Raw genomic sequence first — 18,397 nt, forward strand, 5'->3', positions numbered from 1 at the left:
CGAGTTCCCCAGCTCAAATATGAGATGACTTTAGAAGTTATAAGTGTTATCATATTCACAAATAACTGTCACCACATTATTGGCAATTACCTAAAAAAAGTGAAAAAGATAAAGTTGTTAATTAATAATAAGGAAGTAGTATGAATACATGACCAGTGTAACTCCACACCATGCACAACCATAAGAATGGGAAGTTATATGACATGTATGTATGATATGTCAAAATACACTCTGCTGTCATGTGTATTTAAAAAGAACTAATAAAACTATAGATGCATTTTGTTCAGGTGAAAAACAAAACAAACAGCAATAAGGAAGTGAGAACAGTGTTAATAGAATTAGTTGTGAGTCCAGAGATGGATGTATGACTTCTCTCCTGGCCTTCACTCATTAGAGTAAAATGGATCTTAGGAATTACTGTGGCAACTATGGTAAAATATGAACAATTTCTTGATAGGGAACATAGATATTCATTATGCTGGTTTCCCCTTTTCTATGTAAGTTTGACCATTTCATAATAAAAGATTAGGAAAAAAAGGGGAGGGTCCATCCAAATGATCATTTTAAAAGCTAACATCCCAAATTGCATTTTTGGGTGATGTTCTCTAGGCATTTAGTCCTGAACTATTCAAAATAGGGGCTAGTAGGCACATATGACAATTTATTAAATACAAATTAAGGCTAAATTAAATAAAAAATTCAGCCCCTAAGTTGTACCAGGGACACATAAGCACATTTGAATTAGCAGTTATTGGTTATACACTTTTAAAAATATTTTTAAATTTGGGTAAAATATGTGTAATATAAAATTTACATTTTTAACGAGTGTTAAGTTACCATCTAGCAGCATTACATGTACTCATCTTGTTATGCAACTGCTACCATTGGCTATCTCCAGAACTTAAAAAATTTAATATGATTTAATTTTAACCATTTTTTTTGTTGTGGTAAAAATATATACGAGCATATTAAGAACATGTTGAAATTAGTGAAACTATCTGTTCCCATAATTCCCTGAAAATATTGACTCACAACTTGGTTACCATTATGTTGATTACAAATAAGATAAACATAGGCTGGAGTTGGGGCTTGGTGTGGAGCGCTTGCCTGGCATGTGTGAGCCGCTGGTTCAATCCTCAGCACCACATATAAATAAAATAAATAAACTAAAAAAATCCATTGACAAAAAAAAATACCCATTGACAACTAAAAAATATTTTAGAAAAAAAATAAGATCAACAGCAAAAATCTCAGGCCTGAGAAATTTAAAAATATGGATTTTAAAACTTGATGTATTAACTATCCTGGAGAAATGGAAAGCACTCCATTCTTTCACTGCAGCAATAAAACAAATCTCACCTCACTTCTAGAACCCCAAGGCTCTGTTAAGGTAATTTGAGACATAGGGCTGTACAGAGCACAGGAATTGATTCAGTCAGCAAACATTTGCAGAGGCCCTACCAACAGTCACACACTCTGTTGGCAACGGGAATATAATGGTGGGTATGAGAGACAAGACTTCTGTTTCATGAAGCTTCTGTTTAGATAGGAGGTATCCTCCAAAAGCTCATGTGTGAGATAATGCAAGAAAGTTTAGAGGTGAGATGATTGGGTTATGAGAGTCTTAACTTTATCTGTGCATTAATCCACTGATATGAATTAACTGGGCAGTAACTGTAGGCAGGCAGGATGTGGTTGGGAGGAGATAGGTCATTGGGGGTGTGCCTTTAGGGTTTTTACTTTTTCCCTGGTGAGCAGGGCTCTCTCTGCTTCCTGGTGGCCACATCCAGAGCTGCTATACTCTGCCACACCCTTCTGCCATTATGTTCTGCCTCACCTTGGGCCAAGAGCAATGCAGTCTGTGGACTGAGACCTCTGAGACCGTGAGCCAAAATAAGTTTTTCCTCCTCTGTTATTGTCAGGTCTTTGGTCACAGTGATGAGAAACCTGACTAAAATAGCTCCCCCCTGCCACCCCCGCTAGTAGATCAATTGACCAACATATAAACCCAGAGCTATCAGAGAGTGACAACTGCTATAAAGAATACAAAACAGGCTGACCTCAAGGAGATCACCATAAACTCCTGTCTTATGTGCAAGAGATCCCCAGTGACTCTGAGTCATATGTCATCTTAAGAAGCAAATTCCAAAGTAGATTTCAATCACCTAAAAACAATGAAAAGTGAAATTCCCCAGATAAAGTTTGAGTTCTAGTCTTTTGTGCTGTGCCTGCCTCTGGACTGTCACTTATTAACTGATTCTGAATTAACTCACTTAATAAGCGTGGGCTGTGTCCATTTGATAATTCTTTAGATAACTCACACCTTATCCAAATGTGTAAGACACCTGTAGCTTTTGCAAAAGAAATTTTTCCAGAAGGGCTGCAGATGTAGCTCATGATACAACACTTACCTAACATGCATGAGCCCTTGAGTTCCATCTCTGGCCCCGCACCCCCCCCCCCCAAAAAAAGTTATCCAGGTTGGTGCAGTGCTACCAAGCTATCCTTAGGTTTTAAATAAAGGGGAACAAAGGAAAGAAGAGCTGTGAATATCTCAGACAGATTTGCACGATTGTAATTGTCTCCTCAAACCCAGTCAAGATGAAAAGCAATGCGGGCTAGGGTCTCTCCTGACTTTTCACCCCTGCATGGACTGTGGAGGTTTCTTGAGTTTTATCTATATCTCAGGGGCAAAAGCTGCCTCACAGAGAGGTGAGTTATGTGAACACAGGAGGAAGGCCGTATGAGCTGGCGTGACTGCCCTCTTCGCCACAGGAAGGAAAGCAGATTCCCTGTGTCCTATAAGTTCACCAGCTGATAAACTCTCTAAGCCTAAATCTATTAGTGCTCAGGACAGAAATACATGGATGACAAGAAATACTTCAGTTCCACTGGGTAAGAGTTCCAATTGGGGGAGTGAGTAGTGATAGAACTATTTGTCCTTAATGGGAAATAAACCAATTTGGGGTGCTTCAGAGGGGACTGCAAACTTTCCTCCAGGTTCTTGTTTTGACTGTAAAACCGTAATCATTTTCAAGCCTTCTGGATTATCCTGCCTCTTGAATACACACTTCTGTTAATGTTTCTTCTTTAAGATTTATTTACAGCCTTGAAAACAGCCTGGGGCAAATAGCAATTTATACAAGGAGAACCACAGAATGTGGTTTTCAATTACCATTTGGGTGACCCCTAAGCTGGGGTGATGAGATTATGAGTGGATTTTAAATAGTAATGGTAGTGAGGTGATTGGTCAATGTTTATTTGTAAGTGTTCTTAATCAGTTGGCATGGTATTTCATTGTTATGTGTCTCTCAGATTTCAGAGACATAAATTCCCAAACTCGATTTTCTTAGTTTTAGAGAACTGATCACAAGCATCATTCTCTGAAATTCGTAGGAATTTTTCAGCATTCAAAATAATAACACTAATAACAAAACTAACATTGTATTTACTGCGTGCCTAGTGCAGTGTTAAGATTTTAACACATAGCATCCTGTATAACTGTCAAAACCACCACGGTGTCAGTAATGAAGAAATGAAGGCTCCAAGCAGTATAGCAGTGAGCCCAAGTATAAGCCTGTGACTCCCTGTGGTACCCGTGACATTGGCAATGAGGGCAGGGCTTGGGAGTTTTCGATTTACTATCATCTCCATCAGACCGGCTTCTTCCAAGTCACCCAAAGTAAATGTTTCATCTAGGGAAGCCCAGTGCTGTTGCTAAGTAAATGCAGATTGCAACCCAAAAGTCCATTCTGGGTAAAAATGTCAGGACTGTTATCCTATGCCCCTGTGACCATGATCATCAAATTCTCCTTGCAGAAAGCCCATCATGTTTGGGACACTAGAGTAGGAAATGTATGGGATGAAAGGGAAGAGTAGCATGAAAAGAACCCAAGGCAATATTACAGCATAGAACATGGCACAGGCCCTGGTCTGATGGCCAAGCCAACCTGCTTTTTAGTCTTGAGTCTTCCAAATTATTTCCTTGGCTGTAGACAAGTTACCTTGTTTCTCTGGACCTGATAATTGGCGGAAAATTAGGGGCTCGGTTCAGTAACCTTATAAATCCCTTGTAGCTATAAAATAAAATGATTCCGTATGTCCTGACTTCCAAGAATTTACAATCCAATAGGTTGATGAGATAAACTCAATATTTAGACACGGTCCCAAACTTTCCAGTCTAGTGTATTTTTTCCCCGGTAGATCCTGAACCCAAGACCTGTAGACATATTCTTTGATTCTCCTCCAAGGCTTGGTACATGTTTGGGGCTCATGAATGGTTGCTAAGTAAGTGAATGAAAAACATAATGAGTAAAAAAAAAAAAAAACACCAAAAAAATATGTTTAATTTTTCAAAGCAGCAATGCATATAAAAATGGCACCCAACTTCAGGTCTTTTGTACTATTCAAATCTAGGAGGAGATTCAGCTTTCTGTGTTGCTTAAAATTCATAGAATTTGGGGAGGTGGCTCAAGCGGTAGCGCGCTCACCTGGCACGCGTGCGGCCCGGGTTCGATCCTCAGCACCACATACCAACAAAGATGTTGTGTCCACCCAGAACTAAAAAATAAATATTAAAAATTCTCTCTCTCTCTCTCTCTCTCTCTCTCTCTCTCTCTCTCTCTCCTCTCTCACTCTCTCTTTAAAAAAAAGAAATTCATAGAATTTAATTTAAGCTCTACCCCCTTTAAAAAAAAAAGATTAAAAAATTGCAAATACACAATTTTGTACAGTGCCTTTGAAGGGGCCTCTGCAAGTGAGGAGTGCCCAAGTACACACTTTATTACTATAGTTGCTGACAACTTGCTTCTACTCTGCTCCAGGCCTGCCTGCCTTCTTGCTTCCTCAAAATCCTACTCCTAGTCTAGCCGCTTAGCAAGGTGTCACCTCCACCTTCACTCCTAGTCATCCTCTACCACGGATGCTTGATTTTTAAAAAAGTGTGGTAAGATACAAATTACACAAGTTTGAGGCCAGCCTCAGCAACTTAGGGAGACCCTGTCTTAAAATAAAAAATAAAAAGCACTGGAGATCTAGGTCAGTGGTAAAGCACCACTGTGCTGAATCCCCTGTCCCCTCCAACAAAATTCACAATGTTGTGCTCATTTCAGCAGCACACAGACTAAAATTGGAATTATACAGAGAAGATCAACATGATCTTCTCTGTATAATGATGATATGAAAATTCATGAAGTGACCCACTACCATGACAGAAGCAGTGAGATTCATAGTTACTACAGCATTTGGGGGGAGGGAAGCTCCCCAAACAGCCTATTATCACAAAGAACAAATTCTTTAGCAGAAGAACTGGGGAGAGAATCAAGGGTGTTGAGGTGGCCTGTGTCCTGGTGGTTTGAAACCACACAGAGGGAAGTCCATTAAATGCTCACAAATGCTTAAAAAAGAAATCCGTAACATCGTACAACTATCACTGCTATCTATATCCAAAACTTTTATCATTACAGTAGAAACTGTACCCATTAAATAACTCCTCCTTTTTCTCTCTCCCTTCTGTCTCTAGTAATCTGTACTTTATGTCTGCATAAATCTGCCTTATTCTAGAGTGCCTAAATAAATGGAACCTTCTCTTATGTGTCCTTCTGTATCTGGCTTATTTCACTACAGTATCATAGACCTTGATGTTTTCAATGGTACTGTAGTCTATATCCAGATTTCATTCCTTTTTTTAATGGCTAAATAACATTCCATTTTATGTGTACACTACATCTTGTTTGTCCTTTCCACTTTGGCTGGTTCTACCTTTTGGATATTGTTATGCTGCTGTGAACATTGATCTACAGGATCTTTTTTTTTTTTTTTTTTTTTTGCAACTGAGGATTGAACCCAGGGGCACTTAACCACTGAGCCACATCCCTAGCCCCTTTTATTTTTTATTTTGAGATAGAGCCTCACTAAGTTGCCGAGGCTTGCTTTGAACTTGTTATTCTCCTGCTTTGGCCTCCTGAGCTTCTGGATTACAGGTGTGCACCACTGTGTCCAGCTATAAGGATCTTTAAAAGTACTTTCTTTGAATTCATTGGGTGTATGCCTAGATGAAGAATTGCCAGGTCATATACAGGGACAGTTGAACTTTGTAAGGAACCATTACTGTTCTCCACAGCAGCTATACCATTTTACACTCCCACTAGAAATGCACGAAGACTCTGATTTCTCCATATCCCTATCAACACCTATTTCCCATTTTTTTCTTATTATTATTGGTATCCTAGTAGCTGTGAAGTGGTATCTCATTTTGGTTTTACCTTATTATTTTTTGTAGCATTTAACACTATATGAAGTAGTCATGTTCATTTTTCTTTGTTTCTTAGTCCAGAAGTCTACAAAAGCAGGGTCATTTCTGGGTTTGCAGCCTCTAGAGTTGTCCTTGTCACAAACATCATTTATTCTATTGAGTAAATGACGATATAGATGATGTGTGCAGAACCCCATGGCTGTCTTCGCTAATTTACTTGTCCTATGATTAGTGCCTAAATAAGAGCACATGAATTAGGTAACAAGTCCATTACTTGTATCAGGCATCCAGGAAATCCTTCTGGTAGCCTTGAGCAAATGGACACCGTTATCTTAGGACTTCTAAAAGCGAAGACTAAACACAATTTAAATAAAACTATGTGTTATAAAAGATGTGCATGATCCTCAAATTAAATTCAGTAATTAGAATTAAAATTCAAGGTGAATCAATTAACATATATATATTTTTTGTACTTGAATTGAACTCAGGGGCACTTAACCACTGAGCCACATCTCCAGCCCTTTTTTTTTTTTTGTAATTTATTTAGACACAGGTTCTCACTGAGTTGCTTAGGGCCTTGATAAGTTGCTGAGTCTGGTTTTGAACTTGCCATCCTCCTTCTTCATCTTCCCAAGCTGCTGGAATTACAAGCATGCACCACTGCACCTGGCTAATAAATAATTTTCATAAAACCTGCATGGAGAATCATATACTGCTTCCTTTTTAAGATACCTCAAACTAAGGTTGCACTGTGACATGTGTAAATAGGACTAATACTATCTTACTGGAGCACTGGGAGGAGCTTTGTCACTGAAACCCAAGTCTTAAATCGCTAACCACCAAGTCAAGTTGGGTGGATAGATAGGAAAGTCACGGTGCTGCCCAATTTTTCATTTTACAGCTGTGGGGAAAACAAAATTTCATCCCATAAACCAAAGTGTGAAGATTACTGAGTCACTCAGAACAATATGAGATCTTAACACATGGCTTCTGTGCATTTTATAAACACACAATTTCACAACTGAAAGCTCTCAATGATTCCATCCCTATTGCTAAAGATCAGAGTCACTGGATGAAGGGATCCAGGAAAAGGTCTAGGGAACGGCAGCAAACAGCCAGGACCCTGGTTAGCAGAGCACCGTAGTGAGTTGCAAAGTACACAGCAGCTTATCATCCCCTGTCCCTCCTCGCTCCCCTCCCAGCCCATATGATCTGTTTGCTAATAATGTCTCAAACACAAACCAGGCTTATTGGGTGGTTCACGGTTGTTCCTGGGTCACTCTCTGAGTTACTGAACCAAGTTGCATAACGACAGAATTTTGAACTCATGAAGTTTGTGGCTCTGAAGAGCTCAGAGTATTTAACATATGCTCAAATGAAGTCCTGTAAAGGGAACGGAAGAAGAAATCAGATGAGCCCTTGAGCACATAGAGGACAGAAGACCCACCTGAGGACAGCTCTCTTGGCCAGAAGCAGGGTTCCCCTGGGTTCCAAACCGACATGGGTCCCTTGCCAGGTCCAGAGAGAGGTGAGAACAATTTTTGTAGTGGTATAATCTTTTCCCTAAATTGTGTAAGTTTCTTCAAGTTCCTCCAAAACCTGGAGGTTGACCCAGCCTTTGCTTTTTTTGTCTAGCCTTCCTCAGAAATTTTTGAAAATGCTTTCAGTCATTTTCTATAGAGAAATGTTGAAAGATACTAGTGAGTTTCTGGGCGTCCCCTGCAGGGCTTAGTACTGATCTGTCCACACTGCAGGGTTTGGTGACCAATGGACCTGGCATGTAAAAAGAAATAAAACTAAGTACTGTTAATTGTGTTTTTCTCTGAGTGTTTTAGTCACTTTTTCACTGCTGACTCCAAAAGACCTGACAAAAACAATTTGAGGGGTGGAAGCATTTATTTGGGAGCTTGCGGTCTCAGAGGTCTCTGTCCATAGACAATTGAGATCTATTGCTCTGGGCCTGAGAGGAGGCAGAATATCATGGCAGAAGTGGGTGGAGGAGGAAAAACAGCTCAGGACAAGGCACAAGGAAGCACAGAGAGAGAGAGACTCCCTCACCACAGCTACAATATGTACCCTAAAGGCACCTGCTCAGGGACCCACCTCCTCTAGCCATCCTGTACCTGCCTGTGTTACACAGTTAATTCATTCAAATGGTGCTACACTGATTAGGTGAAGGCACTCAAAACCCAATTATTGCACCTCTGTACTTTCCTGCACTATCTCACACACGAGATTTTGGGGGACACCTCACATCTAAACCATATCACTAATACTCACCTGACACATTTGGCTTTAGATGTTCAGACTTTACTTATTTTACCCAGAAGACCTTGATTAGAGAAACCGAACATCTATGCCTGAGAACTGGGTCGAGACTCAGGGAGAGAAACATGCTTTTGCTCCATGATCCTTTGTAGAAAAGAACTAATGAAATAATTTCTTACTTTTTTTTTATCATTTGGCACATAGACTGTTACATTTTGTCTTATTCACTGTCAACTAGAAAAAGTAAAATCTCACCACAGATGCTAGCACCATGCCACTTAGATTTTTTAGCCACCAAAATTGGGAGCTAAATAAACCTCTTAAAAAAAGAAAAAAACTCTCTCTTTTATATATATATATATATATATATATATATATATATATATATATATATATATATATATAAAACCTGTGGCTTTTAGGTTAATATGTTATTTATTTTTCTCAAATACCACTAATTAAAATAGATGTGTACTAACCACTTTGAGTGTACTGTAATTCTCCTTACACAGTTAAGTCTGATTGGAGTCAGAAGTGAAAATTCTAAAATGGCAACTGCTCCCAATCACCACCACTAAAGGCCCCTGCTGGCCCTTGTGGACTTTGACATTCAGTAGGAGAAGAAACCCATTTGCTGTGAGAAAGTCCTACCTCGACGTCAGCATGAGGGAGCGAGTCAACCTGGGTGCTCCCAGGTGAGGTCTGGAAGAGATGAGTGGAGTAGTCTCCAAAGAGTCCATTTCTGATAGGAGTTCTGTAAACTTTCTCATCCCAGAAGCAGCAGCAGCCCTCAGGCCCAGGGGCTTTGCCCCCTGCTTCCCCCCCCCCCCCCCCCCCCCCGTTTGTCTTCCCTGGCAGTTACTCACTTTTTAAGGCCTCTACAATCAAACCTGACTCTCCACTTTTAGGCTCCATCATTTGTCCGTTAGGTAGGAACTTGGTGGGCATTTCATATTTCTTCCCTTTCAGCCCCAGAAAGTAGCATTAGCAGGGAAATTCTAAAGCAAGCAGAAAACTGGCATAGCTAATTTAGGCTAATTAGGACTGCGGAAGCCGATTCCTACTTCAGAGCTTCCCCTACCCTCCCGTGTCTCCACCTGATTGCTTTGTCCAGCAGCAGACCCAGGAGGCACTTCCAATTACATCACATCCTCTTCAAACACCAAACCACTCAAGCTAATTTTATCCTATTAAACAGACTGAAGGATCCAGAAGAAAGGTTTTCTCCCCTCCCCAAAAGCTTCAATTACCAGGGTCTCTGATTATCATCGCTTCAATCCTATGTGCACTGCTAAATACTTTTCTTTTTTTCTTTTTCTTTTTCTTTTTTTTTTTTGCTTAGCCTAGCCTTCTTGATTTAGATGAAAAGCAAATATCATGAGCAGGTCTTTACAGCTCTGGTAAAGTGACATTAGGAGTAGAGCTAAAAAGAAACACCCTGCTTATTAGCATGGTTAATCAAAGTCAAGTCTGAAGTTGCCAAAGACATTGGAATCACACAAATCTCGGCACCTCTCTGAATATTAGCATTTTGAGAAATTTCTAAAGATTTATTTTTTTCTCCTCCCTTCTTTTCCTTTCCCTCCCCTCTACTTTCCTGCCCTCCCTCCCCGCCACTCCCTCCTTTCCATCCTCCATTTTGTTTTATTTCTTTGACTTGGGGTCTGGGGTCTAAGTTGCCCAGACTAGTCTTGAACTTATGAGTTCAAGTGATTCCCCCAGTTCAGCCTCCCAAGTAGCTGGGACAACAGGCATGTGCCATCATGTCCTGCTCCTTTCCCCCTTTAAATAGCTTTTTGCAAAATTTATCAGTATTCAACAAACAGAAAATTGTGATTTCCTAAAAATAAATATGGAATAAGCGACTTGATTGTGGAAGAAAATGTAAAGAAGTCTAGCAAGACGGATAACAGTCATTCATCATTTGGTCAGTTTACGTCTTTCTAGCAAAAGGACATAAATAACATATTTTTCATGACAACTCTACCCGGGGAGTGACTGTTATAGAGAACGCACTTTTAAATTTCTAAATTCAAAATGAACTTTCTACTCAATTTTGACCCATAGAAATTTTAATCTAGAAGATTTTAATTTTTTTTTCTGATAACAACAAAAACAGAATCGGATTCTAATTCTTAATATAAAGCCATTTCCCAATTGCAAGTTTAAGACTTGGAATCAAACTGGAACAATTTAATTGTTCGCAATTCCTTTTTGGAAAAAGATTTATAAAAGCCACCTTGAAAATCCTTGCTTTAAGAAGACATGTCGAGTAAAGATATATGAATTTACATGAAGGGAGTTACAGTCTCTGAAAGACTTGAAAAACTGTTTTTGAAGTGAAATACATCGACTGTGCAAAGCATCGCTCTTCTCCACGACAAGAAATAGGTTTGACACATCTTAAAAGGTACCAAGGTAACAAAGAGAAGTTTTCCCACCTCAATATCATCCGGCCGCCTGGAGGATCCTTTTGCAATGACAGAAAGATTTTTCGTTTCTCTTAGAAATTTGTTATAACTTTTAAAGACCAGTGGTGTGCCTCGATGCGTTCGTCAGTTTTAATTTCAGAAAATCTCATCTATATTCTATGTCATCAGTCCAAACGATTGAAATGAAATGTTTGCTTTTTAAAATAATCTCTTGCCTTTAGCGGAAAACCTACCCAGTGATTCTCCCACAATTGTTCCCATTCCACAGGTATCAAAAAACAGAAAGTGTGGTCTTGGGACAATTGTTCTTCCGCCTCCCCACCCCAGCCCCCAAAGAAACAGCTGCTAAACCACTATCCATCCAAACTCTGTTTGGGCCAATTTTCTTAATGTTTCAGCAAAGCTTAATCTGTTGGCATAAGTGTTTAGTCCCATTAACAGCTAAAGTGACAGCCCACAACTCACTGTGCTGTCAGTAAACAAGGAATGTGAGGAATGGCTTTTAAACAATGGCTAAGCCTCAAGCCATTTTGTTTTCAGATGCTGTGAGACTTGTCCTGCCAGAGCTGCCTCCCTCCCACAGCCTTACTTCTGCCGGAAAATGCACCTCCCTCTCCTGTCTTGTTATTAGCTGATTAGATTTGTCTGGTTCAATTTACTCTCCTCTGATTGGCCATCTAGGACATGCAGGTTGTTAAAATAAGCCAGCCATCACTATTTTGGGGAAGAACAAACTTTGGTGAAAACTGGAAGATGAGTGAGTTTGTCTACACAGGATTTGTTGGAATAACCCCATCCAGTCTAATGTGGGACAGATTCTTTGGGGCAATAGGAGAATTTTTCTGATCTTTATGTAGTCTATTTTGCCTGGAGAATAGAGAACATGATCAGGTGTGTGAGTGGACCTCCCCATCCACAGAAATGATCCCACAAAGGCAGTCAGGCATAATATCCAGAAATGGGTATTATGTATACCTTCTTTTTTTTTTTTTTTGATATTTTTTTGGTTTTGGTGATTGAACTCAGGGGCACTTAACTATGGAGTCACTTCCCCAACTCTGTTTTTATATTTTATTTAGAGACAGGGTCTTGCTAAGTTGCTGAGGCTGGCCTCCAACTTGTGATTCTCCTGCCTCAGCCTCCTGAGCCACTGGAATGCATATTCTTTTTAAACATGTAACTTCTTTGGGGAGGCTTTCTAGGATATTTTAATCAGTACATAGTTCTTTCCTATTATCTGCTCAGCTAGCATTTCTCTGTCACTTATGCTTCTACCTCTTTTTATTGCTCTCCAACCCTTAGATCTCTCCCATCACTCCCACTGCCCACCCTCAATTTATAAATATCAACAAAGGAGAGTATTCTTGGCCTCAGGATCTTTATATGACTCCAGGATTAAGGAGATTCCCCCAAGGGATCCAGGCTACTCATGGGGAACTTTTACAACCTTTTCATGTGAGCTTGAATCTCCCTCTTGGCCAACAATAAACACCAAATCTTCCCCTGAACCTACCACCGACTGCAGGTATCTTGCACATGGTATTCAGACTCTCTCATGCATGCTGTCCTGCATTGCTGAGTCGAGAAAGGAGTTGTTTTGAGTGCTGTATTCCAGGAGGCTGAGGTTGGACTTGTAAACAAAGGAACGAAGAGAAAGGCTGTAGGTAAGTGGAGAAGTTGACAGAGACAGTAGGGAATTTTGAAACTCCTTTCTCAATCTCTATCAAATTAAAAAATGTACACAGTAAGAGGCAGAAAGAGACCAAGAAGAGGTGCATTTCTTTCTTCTTTCAAGGTGAAGATTTTGTACCTGGAGTTATGTTTCTCTGGAGTGCCTCCTCATAACACCTTGGATTGCTCTTCAACACCATTTGAAGCATCCCTTCCTTTGGGCAGCCATCATCCCTAATCCCTAGGGTCCTCCAATCCCAGATGATTTTGGTACCTCCCCTCTGGGTTTCACTCTGGGCTCTCAAAGTACTATAATATACTGGGTAGTAATGACTGATTTTTGTGATTTCTTTATCTTGATCTATCGTTATGTTAGCGCAATGCAGATCACCAACTATTTGCTGAATAGCTACTAATAGCTACTGTATTCCTCGTCCACTGAGGAATCCGACTAGGTGATGGATTATCACAACTGTCATTGGCCTGACTCCATCTTGTTTCCTGTCACATCACTGCCTGCTTAGGAGTTTTTGGGGGGGCTCCTAAGATCTAATTGTCCTAACATGCATCAGCTCCTGGCTTTCTGTTTGACATCACCTCTCCACAACACATCTACAAGATAACCATTCTGAAAGAATACTCCGTATGCCTGTGTGTGTACGTATGTGTGTACTGTTTAATGGTTTATTATATTCTGCTACGCTTCCATGATATGTGGCTTCCTCTGTCTGGAATACCCTAGTAGACTCAGAAAATTTTTCTGCAACTTCAAGTGTCTACATTTTTATTACCCACTGCCTCCTCAGGCCCCGTCTCTATTCATGGGCATCTTCTTTTGTATACCTTGTCTGTCTTATAAAAACCTCCCTTAAGCAATTTCTATATTGTGTTGTATGGAATTTCTTTCAGGTCACAGATACTCCCTCTCTGAGCTCATAAGTGTGGGGTCTGCATGTTTTTTTTTATTGCATTATATGCCTGGAACAAAGTGGGTGTCCAGAGCATAAGTATGTGCTTCACAGCTTAATGAGGATCTGGTTCCTGGGCAGAAAAGTTGTGAGTGATCCAAGTGATCCAGCCCCTTGGTTGCTCTCATTCCACAGGCCTAAGCTCTATGGTATCTCTGTGCACACCTACCTCTTCAGGGACATTACGGAAGGTGGGCTAGTGGACACCACCCAGAGGTCAGTACCTGCCACTGTCTCCCTCACCCAGTCCTCCAAGAGATGTGGTCCAGTTCTCCAGGGTCCCTCAGTACATGTCTTTGTGTTCTTTGTTTGGTAGCCACACATGCCCAATTCTGTTTCTTAAGTACAACTTGGAGCTTCTAGCCTCTGTAGCCTCGATCATGTCCCTCTGCCAGGGCTGTCTGGCTTTCAATTTTACTTCTGAGTTCATGTCCAAGCATTCTTTTTTGTACTGGAGATTGAACTCAGGGGAACTCGACCTCTGAGCCACATCCCCAGCCCTATTTTGCATTTTACTTAGAGACAGGGTCTCACTGAGTTGCTTAGTACCTTGCTTTTGCTGAGGCTGACTTTGAACTCATGATCCTCCTGCCTCAGCCTCCCAAGCAACTGGGTTTACAGTGTGTGCAACTATACCTGGCCTGTGAAATCATTCTTAAAACATACCTTTTATTCATTTTATTGGCAAAGTTTTGTTTATTCTCCAAATTGGAATTGATCTGTCCTCCTAGGGGCTTGTTGTTCCTGCTTAAAGGCACTAATTATGTCTGCTTGTTATTGTCACCCTGCCTGTTGGCTGAGACTAACTCATAGTTGTTTTTATCCCTCAGGGTCTGTTATAGTCTCTTGCACAAAGTAGGTGCTCAACCAATTCTGGTTTCAGCATACATATTTACTGTTCCAAGGAGCCACCCTTGACTTCCTTATGTGTGCTTTGTGTGTTTACCTTTAGGTTCCTATGTTGCTCAGGGGTCTGTCAGCTTTGAGATGGCAAAGATGGTATCTCCCTCATCCACAGTAGTATGCCTAATATCTAGCATAGGACTGACCTTCCTAAATATTTGTTAAACAAATGAACTTTAAAAATTAGCAAATATGAGTTGTTGCCAGGACAACTCAAAAAGGAGCTATCTTGGGGCCTGAGGAATGGTAACCTTTTAAGATATTTGATTGAGTAGCTCTGTGTTTGCATTTCACTTTCAGAAGTATGTGGGAAAATGTAAATGCAAAGGGATAGTCAGTAACTGTCTAGAGGTATCAAGGAGTGTGGCTCCTGAGGAATGAAGCAGGATTCAGAGATGGTGGGAGAGAGTTGGCGGGATGGGAGGAACGGAGCCAGCATGTGGTGGCTGCAAATCTCCAAGTCACCTTACTTTAATGACTGGGGACGAGTATGTCCATTCTCCTACTGCTTACAGTTTAGTGGGGGTGATGTGTTGTGATGGGCTGACGGAGGTCCCAATACTGTAGCCTGTTCTTAGAGCATGTCCAATGCTCTTGGTACAAATTCAATGACAGTTGAATTTATAGATTTAATTGTAATTACCCCTTGGCTGAGCTTCAGGAAGGGTGGATTTTTTTTGGGGGGGGGGTTAAGGGTTGGGAGAAAAAAAAAAGTGGTCCAGCTTTATTTGGCATGGGAGTCCTTCCATGATGAGGAAGTGTTTTATTATTTTGGAATTTAAAGGTTATTTAAATTTTTTCATCAGTGTATCTGTTGATGGTTCGTCATAGAGTAAGATTCCTTTTCCTAGCTTAGTTGTAAGCCTCCCAACTTTGCATGCACAATTTTCACTCCAAATGGGAACAAATAGGCTATATTCAAAACTGAGAATGAAAATTCATTGCAAAACCTTTCCAAGAGCTGTATTATTAAAGTTACCATCATTCAATTGGCTATTATCAAGGCAAAAAAAAAAATTAAGGTACAAATTGTGAGCACTGAATTCTCTTTTCTCACTGTGCTTGTAAATGAATGTTTTCAGCTTCCCCATCCATCTTCATTAACATTGTGAGCAATTTGTATTGGTCTTGCAATGCAGCATCTATACATTGTGCAGATGTATGTGATGTTCTGGAAATGGGCAATTTAATATGAAAAGCACACCATGTCTCAGATTTTATTTTAATTTCACAAACAGTAATTTCTGCCAGGAATTATTCCATGATTTGTGCATAATTTCATGCAGATGGTTATTTAAATATAAATGGAGAAATCTGTCATTTAATAGTGTGTCTGCCTCCACTTGGGGTGGCATTCCTACATTTTAACAGAATGCCATAAATAAAAGGTAAAAACATCTCTATGCCACATACTAGTCAGAAGATAATTGTGCCTGTCTGTTAATTGTCCTTTGGGTGACTGCCAATTAACTTTCTTAATATTTTCCAGTTTCTTTAAAAAGAAACTTAAATGCGGTCTCTTTTTTTGTGAAATGTGTTTACAGTGTAATGAAAAACCTCTTTGTTTACCTAATTAAGGCGACATTCTCCTGGTAGTAAAAACAGAACTCCTCTCTTTGGTGACCAACCCATTTTCCTCCTCTGCAAAGCTACCTTTAGACTCTAAACTAACCCGGGAGAGGTAGAAGGATGAACCTAGGTAAATAGGATGTGGGCCTGTGCAGAACATTTTATTAAATATATATATGTGCATTTTTTTTTGCCAAAATGTCACACAGTTGTTTGCATTAAGTTTTGTAATAATGAAAGGAGACAACAGGAGGGGGGGAAATATTAATACTCTGATTAACTTTTGTTTGAACAAGATCTAATTTAGTAGCAACAGGTTTGAAGTTTTAGATGCCATTACACAACATTGCTGACATCAATAACCTGTGACACTCATCAAGCAAAAACCATGAGCTTAAAAAATAGTGATGAGAATTTATAAAATGGAAAAAGAAAACATACTACTTCTGTCCAAAGTTCTGCTTGCTACCTTGCCATCCTATCTGCCATTTCCTCACCTATTCTAGTCAAAGAGTTACGAAGACTTTTTGCAGACCAACTGACCTCTATGAATGAATGTGAGTCTAACTTAGAGCAGAGAGACATTTTCCTATCCCTAAAAGATGTTTCGACAGCAAGAAGTACAAAAGTAGAAAAAGTAAAGGTGTGAGCTGGGCACAGTGGCACATGCCTGTAATCCCAGCAGCCAGGGAGGCTGAGGCAGGAGGATCATGAGTTCAAAGCCAGCCTCAGCAAAAGTGAAGCACTAAGCAATTCAGTGAGACCCTGTCTCTAAATAAAATACAAAATAGGGCTGGCGATGTGGCTTAGTTGTTGAGTGCCCCTGACTACAATCCCCAGTACCAAAAAAAAAAAAAAAAAAAAAAAAAACGGAAAGGTTTTCATTTTCAGTTTTGAATATAGCCTATTTGTTCCCATTTGGGGTGAAAATTGTGCATGTGAAGTTGGGTGGCTTACAAGTGAGCTAGGAAAAGGAATCTTACTCTATGACGAACCATCAACAGATACACTGATGACAGAATTTAAGTACCCTTTAAAGGTGTGTGTGTGTGTGTGTGTGTGTGTGTGTGTGTGTGTGTAAAGATGTGTTGGACCTCCTGATGCCAGTTCTAACATTCTGTTGACTCTCAGATCTGTATCTCTGACCTAACTCTTTTCTTCTTTTGCACTTTTAAATCTCTTAATGGTAACAGGGCAACTGTCCTCGGAAAACCAGTTTCCAATTCAAAGCAAGTATGCTGAAATTCAAGAAATTATTTTCTGTCCTTGTCTCCCTCCTCAATTCTGTTGTTGTCTTGAGATTGACTTTGAAGTTTTTTTCCTTATTGTTCATGTCAACTGGGTTACCCATTCAATCCCCAAAGCACTTTCTTTACAGCCTCAGGACACTGCAGCAATTCCTACAGCCTAGGCAGGGAGAGATGTCATCTTCTCACCTATATTTTTGCCCACTTTACTCTTTCCTAAAGCATCCTGGAGTAGTTGCTTGATGTTGAAAACTGGCAAGAGCCCTGGTTAGGAATTAGGGGATTATAGTCCCTGGTTGAGCCTCCTGAACTATTAACTTCCTTCCAGCTCTCACATCCTGTGCTTCCAGAGGTCTGCATTAGAACCCCTATCCTGGCTCCTGGGGTTCTGGGACAGTTGCTGTCCAGCTGTTATCTATATTTTCCTTCCCTCTCCTTGGGCATATGCTTCCCATGTAATAATCCTGCAAGCCTAGATGTAACTGAATATTTCAAATTCTCTTTAATTTATGAAAGGTTAGCATGATGTTGTGGTTAAAATAAACTCAAGTCAGTCTACCTGGTTTTGAATCCAGCTTCACCACTTATCACTTACCACACGACCTTGGACAAGTCATTAAACCTCCATGAATCCCAGTTTCCTGATCTATCAAAAGAAACAACCCTATTTACATAAGGTTATGAGGACTCCATGGGATGATCAGAGCAGACTTTAAAGTGAAGCCTAGGGCTGAACAGATTCTGAAGATTAAGATGAAATATCCTCTCATTTTCATATCATAGATGAATCAGTAAAGTATACAGAAACATGCAGTTCACAAGTGACTCATAGTATTATCTTTTTTCTTTTTGTAGTATTGGGGATCGAACCCAGGGCCTCCTGCATGCTAGGCAAGTGCTCTACCACTAATCTACATCCCTACCCCCCTTTTAAAAAATAACATTAGTTACAGCACCTGTCTTCACAGTTATGCCTGATAGGAACCCACGCTTTTATCACATCATAAAAAAACTTACACATGCTTATCTTATCTTCATCATAACAATGTCTACTCCTAAGAGTGGAACATCTCTTTCTTAATAGCT

General features: G+C 40.1%; 1 long non-coding RNA gene and 1 other non-coding gene across 12 annotated transcripts in view; both read left to right on the forward strand.

Moving 5' to 3' along the window:
• LOC110597880 (uncharacterized) overlaps positions 1-18,397 on the forward strand; it is a 297,780-nt gene that overhangs the window by 160,227 nt on the left and 119,156 nt on the right. The window lies entirely within an intron of this gene.
• On the forward strand, positions 5,099-5,208 carry LOC120886986 (U6 spliceosomal RNA). Its single transcript, XR_005730162.1, has one exon. It is a non-coding gene; the product is annotated as a U6 spliceosomal RNA (small nuclear RNA).

This window comes from Ictidomys tridecemlineatus, chromosome 5, assembly GCF_052094955.1.
Source record: "Ictidomys tridecemlineatus isolate mIctTri1 chromosome 5, mIctTri1.hap1, whole genome shotgun sequence".
Lineage (NCBI taxonomy): Eukaryota > Metazoa > Chordata > Mammalia > Rodentia > Sciuridae > Ictidomys > Ictidomys tridecemlineatus.